This window comes from Notothenia coriiceps, unplaced genomic scaffold, assembly GCF_000735185.1.
Source record: "Notothenia coriiceps isolate Sejong01 unplaced genomic scaffold, NC01 NC01_scaffold00022137, whole genome shotgun sequence".
Taxonomy (NCBI): Eukaryota; Metazoa; Chordata; class Actinopteri; order Perciformes; family Nototheniidae; genus Notothenia; species Notothenia coriiceps.
Window position 1 is genome coordinate 65,639 of NW_011354838.1, and position 11,319 is coordinate 76,957.

Genomic DNA, 11,319 nt, shown 5'->3' on the forward strand with positions numbered 1-11,319 from the left:
TTAGGAGCCTGGAGATTATTAATGAACCTGTAAAATTAACAATATATCAACCAGCCAAGTACACTTTCAATATCAATTGGCCACAAGAACAACAATGCAGCAAGTTTTGGTTTTAATAATAGTACCACATTTTGGGGACAAGCTTAATAAAAATGTGGCCAAGCCAAGATAAGTTGCTTGTACCGCGCGTCCTGGTAGTACATATGCCAAGGCCTGTAGGGGTGGCGCTGTAGTCTGACACAAAAGCAGCGAAGAAGACTTCTCAGATTTCCAGCCTTCATGCAAAAACAGGGCTAAAAAAGACAAAAGAGCACAAATGGATGGCATGCTAAAATGCATGATCTGTTTGGTATTTTGAAAAATAAAACTTTGCAGACATGTTTTAATATAGGTACGTCCTTACAATATATTATTTCAAATATAGATGATAATGACAGGTCACTTTAACCATATATCGAGCCCGATTCTCGATTTCAAATGTGTGCTCTAAAATGATATTTATAAATGACTATTATCATTATTATAAGCAAGACAATAAATGGCAAAGATATGTAGAAAATAAACGTATTTAAGATACGTTCATAAGAAACGTAACGTGGGAGAAAATATGTTTCTAGCTAAACGTAATTGAGAATGCAGTTTAGTTCTGTGGGAATGTAATTTTTAGGAGACAGGGTTGTCATGTGAGTGATTCACTTTACCATAGTTGTGCCCTGCTTCTCTCTGAAAATGACTGAATTGTTCATTGTTCTGAAGGTTTTTACAAGGAGTTTTATAATCTACAGGGTACAAGTCTTTCCCTCTCAAAAACACACGGTTAAACCGTTAAGAAACTCTGAATCAGGCTAGTCTCATGTTAAAAATGTGTTTTCTCCAGGTGTTGAGATAAATATTTTTTAAATCCTCTGGAGCAGAGGGAGGAGGTGTGGATTATTGTTATTGATTAATGCATCAGTGTTTCTTAGGGTCATTAACACCAAACTCACAACTTAAAATGAAAGTGTTTAGTTTATTTAATAAAAGAGCACATGTTCAATGTGAAAAGTGACAGTAGATAGTTTAGTTGCAATTTGGTGCTATATATATATATATAAAAGAACATTAAACACCTTTACTTTCAGGGTAACACTGTGTTACTGCCTTATTATTTGCAATTTTGGTGACAAAAGGCAGCTTGGATACAGAATACAATACATATAACAAAGACATTTACCACCAATTTGCAGACAATGTTTTGTCTTTGATGGTAAATCTCTGTCTCATGCTGCAGAGGCTTGTAGAGCAACAAAGGAGCATGTTCTACATCTCACTTCCCGGACAACTTGTCCTGATCGATGCAGATGTAATATGTTACTATGGCAGAAACTCTATCCTGCTGACGGGAAGATCAATACAGCCCACGAGACGAGCCAACGGGCTGCAGCCACCAGCACTAACACACACGTCTCTAAGGCTCAGCTATGCATCGTTATTTCATTACACCATCATGCTATTCTAATACAATGAGAAGAACAATTTGGAGATAAATATGGTAATTCAGGACTAGTTAACTTCTTGAAATGTTCAAGTGCCTTCATATATTAAAATGGATTTGTACATTTTGAAATAAAACTGGTTTTGAACTCAATAGCCTGAAACTTAACCTACATATTGATCACATGCTGCATGAATGTATGTTTTTAAATATCTTCGGTCCTCTGCTTGTTAAAAGAAACATTTACAATTATTATTGAACACCAAACCTAAATGAAATAGCTCTTTTTAATCTATGCTTGCCTCTGACCTTCTCAACGTCCCTCTTTAACTTCAATATATACCCCCCGCCTCTCTGAATGTATCCTTAACAAGAAGTGCTAAGCCCCCCCGAGCTAACCTCGCACTCAAACGCTCTTCTCTTTATCTCACCCATGAAATACAATTCTTGCGGAACTTTTGAAGCGTGACCATGCTTTGTGAGGGTGTGAAACGCACTTTTCCAAGGATGGATTTCACAGGATTTCCCATCTGTTACGCTTATACAATGGCAAATTGTCCCTTAGGTATTGTTGTCTTTGTAAATAGAGCCTAAGGGTTTCTATCTAGCATTTCTATACACATACATTAAACGGCATGCAGTATATGACTGAACAATGAGAACATATACAGCAAATGTTTTCTTGTTCATTGGCTGAAAACCGAAAGTCTGATTGGCTAATAAAACAGTCAATGAATTATTCACATTAAGATATGTGATGCGCATAAGTAATATGGCAGACAAGAGCTGAAATATTTGGAATAATTGCTTATTTGGTATCGATCAATAACATTCACATCCCATTTTGTATGTTAAATATGAACCTGGAAACAATAGAGGTTAGCTTAGCTTAGTTTAGAATTAGGACTGGAAACAAGGTACAGCAACTATCTTGGCTTGGCCACATTTTTATAAGCTTGTCCCAAAATGTGTAACTATTACATTAAAACAAATTGTGCATTTGTTGTCTTGTGGCCAATTGATATTGAAAGTGATACTTGGCTGGTTGATATATTGTTAATTTACAGGGTTCATTAATAATCTCCAAGGCTCCTAACATGTTTATCCAAAATCTTTCATTGTGGCAGTAAAAGACCCTAAACCTTTGATTATAATGGGCGGTGTATTACGTGTGCACAGTAGGAGTGTTGAGGCACAGCCGTGCAGTTTAGTGCTGTCGGCAGGAAGAGTGTTTAAACCTGCTGTCCAGCTGGGCTGGATGTGTGGAGTGTGCATGTTGTCTACATGTGCCTGCTTGGGTTTTCTCCCTTTTGAGAGTCAGACATTCAAAATCCATCTGACTTAAAACCAGCACATGGTTAAGCAATAGAAAAACATTCACTGCCACGTAACGATGACAGCAGGACTGGCAGAAACAAAAAGGAAAACTCCTCCACACAGCCCACTTCCTGTAAGCCATGACAACTCCACTACTTCCTGTTTCATGACCTGTGTGTCTGACAGTGAATGTTGAACCCTAACGCTTATGCTAGGCTAAGCTTCTTGGCTGCTGGCTCCAGCTTCATTTTCACCGTACCGATCATCTCATCTAACTCTCAAGACTTGACATAAGCACTCCTTTAAACCAAACCCAACCAAAACCACACACATCATCTGAGATCATACTGACTCTTTATTAACACTCAGTTGCTCTTAACCTCTTGTGCTTTCTCAACTGACAACAATTCGGGCAAACAAGCTGCACCTTCATGATACAGAAAGGTTTTTGGATAGAATTGACTTGTACTTAATTGTTACCTTTAAAACTCAGGTAACTATTGTTTATATGATACTAAGAAAACACACATCCATCCCCCATGTGTGTATCCCAACAATAACACATTTATTTTTGTAGCCTCTATTGTACAAGAGAACATGGCAGTGACGCTCAATCACTGGCCTGTTGACCCCAGTAAAGGGGGTTAACAATAATTGTGAGTTTTAAGAGAAACAGTTGTAACATCATGAGCACTAATGAACAGCTCCCCTCCTCCCTTCGTTACCGTCTCCTCATGTAAAGAATCAGCAGAGTCGAAGCAGCTGAAGGTTAATCACTGGGATGGCTTTTTACACACAAAGCTGCACGGAGTAATTGGCAACCCTTTCATCCCCCCTCCTCATTAAAGACCCTGGGTTCATCTTTAATTGTGTTGACCTCACCATGACCTCTGCTCCACTCACTCCAACAGTGAATCAATGAGGCATCAAGCTGATACTACCCAGCATGCACCACTAGGTAACCCCATAATCTTCTGCTACCTACCATCATAATAAAGCAAACACTGTCACCAATTTGAGTAAAAAGTAGGGCTGCCCATAATCAGAAATCATATTATTTAACATGATTACTAATTGAGTTTGAAAACACAAGTCTATGTATTTAGGAAGAACATCTGTTGGCTGCATTTTAAACTGAAATACATCAATCTGCACTTGATAGATAATTAACACTACATATATGAACAACTTTGTGCTCTTCTAAACTATTTAATGATAAACACATTGTTTTTATAGATATCAAGGATGGTGAAATGAGAAAAAAGTAACACCAACCAGGCATGGCTAACGAGACGGGTCCCATGTTTTAAGAGGGGTTGGGACTGCTGCTGACAACGCCAAACTTAGCACACCTTGTCCCGGTTGACAGATGTTTTGGTAGTTCTTCCCTAACCAGGAGCAATTTGGGGTGAAGTGTCTTGCCCAGAGACACAACGACATGCTGACTGCAGTTGGGTTTGAACCTGTGCTCCCCTGATTCGAACCCCAACGCAGTAGTCCACTGTGCCACACACCGCCAAGAGACCTTAACCCGAACCAACATCGAGCTGCCGTCCAGGAATCATGCCAATCAGGGCTAAAGCTAAAGCTAACCACTGTATAGGATGTATGATACATGAAATAACAATAGTTTGATTGCAGAATACAGCACAATGATTGCTTTATCCCGATTATCTTGTTTTCAAGTAATTGAAAAAAAACAACTACCGTAATAGCCCTGCCCTACTGAATGCATTTTCATTTGATAGATCATAGAGCTGGGCCTAGTTGTCACCATGGAGACATCCATGGTGAGACTCATGGTGGTTTGCTGGAAGATGAAAGGGTTTCCGTTTCATCAGTGTTTGCAGAAGCGACTGACGAAATAGATCTCATCCCTTGTTCCCGTCTTTACCTTCCCTGCAGCTGCGCCTCCTTTCCTAAACTTCGCTTTTTGCTCCATCTTGTCCTTCTTCCCCCAGCATCCTATTTGCATCGTATCCATCAGCAGGGAGAGAGGGAGAGGCTCTCCTGCTCAAGGCATAACTAGGCGGAGTGATAGAAGATCCTTCTCCCCCGCTAGTCCGGACATTCTTTGAAGTTCTCATAAGCAGAGTTTTTATAAAAGTTCTAAGGGGGGCTTATACATGGTAAACAGACATGCTATGTGGTGGACCTGCTCCCCAAGGGAGGTGGAGTGAGATGCGGCTTGTTTACTGGCTGAAGTGAACACTTCCCTGTTTGGAGTAGCACTCAATGTGCCGACCCTCCCTACATGCCCAGTTGTGAATACGGCTTTTCTTTGATCTAAGTTAAGTGAATAACAATTTATGTAAAAACATAATGCTGTTGCAGCAACTTAAAAGAACCAGCGATGAAATTAGCATTTTTCATGCAAATGATGCTCCGGCACGATAGACAGTAAGCAGAAGTTAATACACACGACACAACTGGCAACAACCGTTATTTCAAGTGAGTCTCCTTGTAACTCTGAGAGTTGATCTTACATTGTTCTCCTTCACCCTTTTCTATGGCTTATTATGTCCTTTATAGCAAGGCAGGAGCAAGGAAACAATGTCCTGCTGGTGTCTGATGCCAGAGCGCGGCAGGAGCACGGACTGTGATGAATCCATCACCCAGTCAGACAGGCTAGTCTCTGGTATCAAGCAGCTTGAGTATCGACGCCTGGCCCCTGCTGCCTGCAGGTCACTGAGCTAATGACTTTCTAATAATTAAACTCATCTCCCTCCACCAGCAGTGCAGCCATTTAAAGCCAGGCTGAAGGCCACGGAGATTGGATGGCTTAAAGACTCATCTGTCATTACACGACTTGTTTCCCCTGGTCAGTTGGCAAGCCTAGAAGCTGTGGGACTGTGAAGAATGAGTTTCAGTAAGGAGATGAGTAATTACCGCTTTGGCCACATTGAATATGAAACAGAAGATGTGCACTAGGATGTATCTGTTTACTGGCTACACCTGACATATGGTGTATGGCTGTGTGAGGCAAAGGCACAACATGAAAATGAGCTATTGGCAAGTTTTCTTCTTCTGCCAGTGGAAGCTGCATTCCACTAGTGTTTACTTGCTCTTGTTTGGTTTTTCATTGGGGAAATATGTAGATACTACCTGCTGCCTGGCACTTTTTTTTGTTTAACTTCAGCAAAAACACTTAGCTGACAAGGTAAGGTTACAAGACTACTACATAGCTTAGTGACTTGATTCTGATTGGTCAATTTGAAAATGTCAGAGGCTCTAAAAAGTAAACTGCAAAGGGGGCTGATTGGCGGATGTTTGATAAAAACTAAAAACAAACAAAAGACTTATTTGTGTGAAAAGGCTCATGCACACCTAGGATAGAAATTGCATGAACACATCCAAAAACATAAGCAAAAGTAGCCATTCTTCATAAAGTATATTTAATCAAGCCCAATTAAGAAAGATGATACTTGATTGTAATTTCTTCTATTTGTCCGGGACATTGAAATCTTTCGAGACACGTGTACCAGGGTAAAGGCAACCCTGGTCTATGTCGAGGCATCATTTCTTGACAATAAAAAAAAGCATTCTAATGAAATCATCATGCTAATAAATGAAATTAATTTGGTACTCAACAAGCCTGAAGCTTCAGGGCTGCCTTCACTGACACACTGTTCTCCAGTATGCTGCACTGCAACTCTCGACCTCCCAGCCTTGTAAAAACTCCAAGACAGCAGTCTACACATTTAATTACCGTCCCACTGTGATGTCATTTCATTATTGTGTTGTTTTTATGACAGTGGGATAAGATTTTCCTGTCTCAACACAGAGACACTGATGTCATGCCTGCAACACAGATGGAAACACAAGCTGCCCTGTAAAATATGGCTTCCGTACTCTCTCTGGTCCTTTCATAAAAACACTAATTGGTCTTCGGCTGAACTTTCAATACCGACTCATTATGTCATATTTTGCAGTCTGCCATTGTCATGTTTCAGTTGTGAGGAAAAGTGATAACGGACTGAAACAAAGTAACACTATGGGGTAAAAATGTCTTGTTTCCCAACTGTAATCATGCGGCATGTACAGTAGGATTCTTATAACAGGCAAGAGAGGCTTAAGCTCCACTGGGCCAATGCAATAAAATAACACTCCAAACCACAACTACTCCCAGACAATTCCCTGTCAAGGACACCCGAACACACTCTCTACAAACTCTACTTCGACTGGAGAAGTATTTTTAAAGCACTTTTAGCATGTTTTCTTGGTATTTTTGACTAAAAATCCCCAACAGATCGTAAAAACCTCATCAATTCAAAGTATAAAACTGCAGAACTAAATATTCCAGAATGACCAGAACAGTTTTTTTGCTATCTCCCTAATTGTTGATAGCTAACATATCACAATGGAAACAAATAGAACTCAGATTAATCAGATTTATTTTTACACATTTCTTATATAAATGTATATTAGTGTTTCTTTTTTTGCATCTTGCCGACCTGAAACTTGAAAGTATTGTGAAGTGGGAGTAGCCATTTCTATCTTAGTTCCACTCCACATTTTTCACAACTACATTTTTCCCTGGAATATGTGGCCCCCTATAAAGTCTTGATGTCCCCTGAGGGTCCTCACCCCACAGGAACATTGACCTACTGAAGTATTGGAAAGCACTCGTCTTTACAGTAGTGCTTAAGACAAAGGTGAGCGAAAGATCGAGGAACACTATAGAGAAGTCAAAGTAAGTCAAGCACCCACATCATGAAGTACAGAACCCCCCATGTACAGCACATCCTGCTCTATGCTCACTGCAGAGCTTTATCTCAGAGAAGCATCTCTAGCCTTTCATCTACTAAATGATATTATATTGAATTCTTTAACATTGTTTTTCCCCGCTCTCATTGAAAAACTGTGCTTTCAGCAAAGTGATATCATCCTTTTGTTGTGAAGCGATGATAAGTAGATCTAAGGCCACTATCCTTAGGGTCCTTCAAGCAATCTCCTATCCCCCAACCCTAAACCCCCTACACATTCCCTCCCACACCAACACTACCCTTTCTCTGAGACAGTAAGGGACAACTAGAGTTCGGTTAGCCATTATATAAGTGTTTCCACATGCATTCACCCTGTATCAATCTGACACCAGTTGTGTGATACATTGTTACTTTAAGTAAATATGCCACTAAAGCCTTCGACACCAACATTTAAGGGGGATTGTGAGTATATTGTGAAGATGAATTACTAACACAATCTCAAAGGTTTGGCATTTACCCCATATTTGTATGTGGGCCTCTACCGTGACATGTCTCCATGCTTTAATGTTCAAACATTTATTTTTATCATACTGCCTGTGCTGCAGCACCTCTTTTCACCCTCTGTCTGAAACCAGAGCCTAGTCTGCTCTGATTGGTTAGCTGTCTGGCTCTGTTGTGATTGGTCCACCACTTAGAGATGTCTTGCCCCTTAGCATACAATGTGTTATAGCGCTAACCAATAGTGTGAGTGTTACATATTGATGTCATTATGTTGCAGAAGTAAACAAAGGAGTCCAATGGAGGAGTTTATGGTACAGTCACTAGCAGAGGTAGAGCACCAAGTAGGAGTATACAAATGGCTACCTCACATACAGCTGTTATCTTAGTAGTTGCCCATTGAAAGGTTGGAGGCAACGAAGGTCAAAGTTGAAATAACTTGAATTTTTAGCATCAAGGATCCTGAATTTCCCCACGGGATTAATAAAGGTCCATTTTCTCTTAATTTATCTATACCACAAAGTTGGCTGGCGAAGATCTCCCATTGGGACTAGATGTTTATGTGATTCAGAATGTGTTAGTAGTTGTGTGCAGCTGGAATAGATTCCATACTACAAACCGCTCCTTTACACTGAATTGCTGAAATTAGAAGAGGTATTACATCTGGGATTAAATCACCTGGGATTAGAGGGTATTGCTTAAAGCCATGTGTGAGAGCAAACTGTGTGGGAAATGACACCAACCGGAACCACCAGGCTGCAGCAACACAGGCTGATTTCAATTTGCACTCATCAAACCAACCAATTGTTATTGACATTATATTTTCTTACTGGCCAAAACGTACTATACCAACAATGTTCAATAGCCAATAGCCAACTGATATCATGCACATACCAAACTGGATTTCTTTGTTTCAAAAGACAGAAAGGAAAACTCTTACAATAACACTAGACTATCGGCAAGCTAGAGTTCTACAAAGCTGCACAGAAAGGATTGGTAAAAGTCAGGACAGCAACAAATCAACACATCTTAAGTCACAGACTGAAAACCCACTGGTTTCGCAAAAGATGGCGCTTTTAAACATAGTTCTTACAATGGCTTGGCTTAGTGAAAGCTATCGTACTAGCAGTGCTCTTGCTTTTGGGTTTGTTTTTCATAATTTAATGCACATTAGGCAAATAAGCAAATTAAGAAACAGATGTGATTTAACCAGAATTGCCTTTTAGCGACTGCATTTCTACGGACATTTGAATGATCCTGCACCCTGGTCTTAGGATTTGCATTGGAAGACTGATAGTAAGATGAGTTACAAGAACAATTTTTATATAATTTCTTATTTTATTTGTCCGAATAGTCACAAGTGCTGTAAGTTGAACATATACAGTAGAAGTTGTTAATGAGTCTATAACTCAGAGAGCATTGAGAGTCTGTACAGCCAGCATGTATGAAGTGTTGGCCCCAATGAGACAGTTTCAGGACTCTGAGCGGACCCAAACCGCTCTCTGGTCTGGATCCTGTCTCAGCAAATCAACACTGAGTTGAATGAGGCCGAGCCACTCTGTCATTGACCCAACGTGACTGTTTAAATTGGCAAGGCGGAGGGAAACCTATTTACTATGAACAACAAAGACGGTTTTATATGACTGCCGGAAAGTAAATAGCAAGGCTAATATTTGGAAATTGTTTGATTTGATTTCTGTATTTATTGAGTGTAATTTCTGAGCTCCTCTGCAGAGTTTTTAGCATCAAACGTGCGGGTGTGTGGCCCAGTGGTCAGACAGCAGGCAGCCAGAGGTTGGGCTAGCTAGGAAGGAGCAGCTCCGGTCTGATTACCAAGCAGGAAGACTTCTCAAATTCAGCAGATTAAGAGCTCTTCCAGAAACCACAGCGAGAGCCCCAATGAAAGCCCTCACTAGAAGATATTGCTCAACACAGTAAACATGATCGCAATCTAACTTCCCTATACAATATACACTTAAAACAGTTTTATATTTCCCCTGAGCCTTCAGCAAAGTCATTTGAATACAGAGAACCAGAGTTGCATAATTTGTAACATTTTAAGGAAATATTATCCGCTGGGCTCACTCATTTATTTCCAACTGAAATGGTGGTTTAATAATATTAAAACCCAAATATTTGTGATTATTAGTTATCCATAAGCAAAGGGAAAAAGAAAGGGCCTAAGTATCGCCAGAAAATTACTTTTGCAATGTTTTGTAAGAGCTTGTGCACAATTTTATAAAGGGGTTCAAGATATTACCTGAATGTGTCAGTATGTGCCAAGACAGGAGGATAAACTCCTTTTGAAGCTCTGGAGGACAGATACTGAAAGAAAAAAACACAGAGCCTTAGTTTCCTTATATCTTTGATTTTTTTCCCCAAGTAAAATAAGGGAAGCCCATGAAAGCAAGTGGATCTGTAGGTCCACCTTAAAAAAATTGTCCTGGCAAAAACAAAAAACAGAAGAGAGAAAACAATTTAGATCTGACTTTTTTTCTCTTGCCTTTCAGGGCCACGGCTCAACAGGCCCCTACACACGGTGGCGTGCGTTGACACTTCAACGCTTCCGCCCATTCACTTTGAATGGGGTGACGTCACGCCTCGCCGAACTGCATTGTGGGAGCAAAGCGTAGCTTTTCTCACGGTGCTCGCTACAAAAGTAGAGCAATGTTCTACTTTTGAAGCTTCGACGGAAGCGTCAGCCAATCGAATCATATGCCAGTACAAGCTCTAGCCAATCAAACCGCTGCTTGTGTGTCCGGGGCGGGAGATTCAGGTGATTGGTTGTTGGTCTAGCTTCAGATATGCCCGTCGGCAAGCGACAACGCACACCGCTGTGTGTAGGGGCCGTAACGGTTGCCAGGTTGCAATTGGCAACCATTCAGAAAAAATGTCAACCACTTCTTGGCCTTTGGTTGCCANGGCAACTTTTAGCTTTTATCTTCAGATCACTGATGAATGACTCAATGCTCTCACCTTGCTTCTGATTTCTTGAATGAAACCTGTGCCTTTCCATTATTTTGTTATGTTGAGGGTTGCATATTTCTCTGAATTTCCGTATCAAACAGTCCGGGTCCTCCCTTGATTCAGCTGGGGAGATCACTGCACCGTCGGGGCCTGGCGCGCGCACTTCAGCTGCATACATAAAGGATCGTTCACGTTCAATGGCTTCTGGTCCAGCAAGATTGAGGAGAATGTAAGCCTTAGTCCTGGCAGCCTTGTCTGGGTGCGCTGCGGCGATGAAGATTTCATATTCCCTCTCAAAGATCCGCCAGCTCTCCGCGACGTTTCCTTCAAACATAACAGGGTCCGGACGGCGAAATC

General features: G+C 40.7%; 1 protein-coding gene across 2 annotated transcripts in view; it reads right to left on the bottom strand.

The window, feature by feature from the left end:
- Nucleotides 1–10,323, bottom strand: part of LOC104953732 (myocyte-specific enhancer factor 2A-like) — a 55,055-nt gene extending 44,732 nt beyond the window's left edge. For both annotated transcript variants that reach the window (XM_010780715.1, XM_010780714.1), the window contains exon 1: nucleotides 10,256–10,323. The gene's annotated coding sequence lies outside the window, so the exon portion shown is untranslated. The remainder of the gene's footprint in view (nucleotides 1–10,255) is intronic.
- Nucleotides 10,324–11,319: the final 996 nt, after the last annotated feature.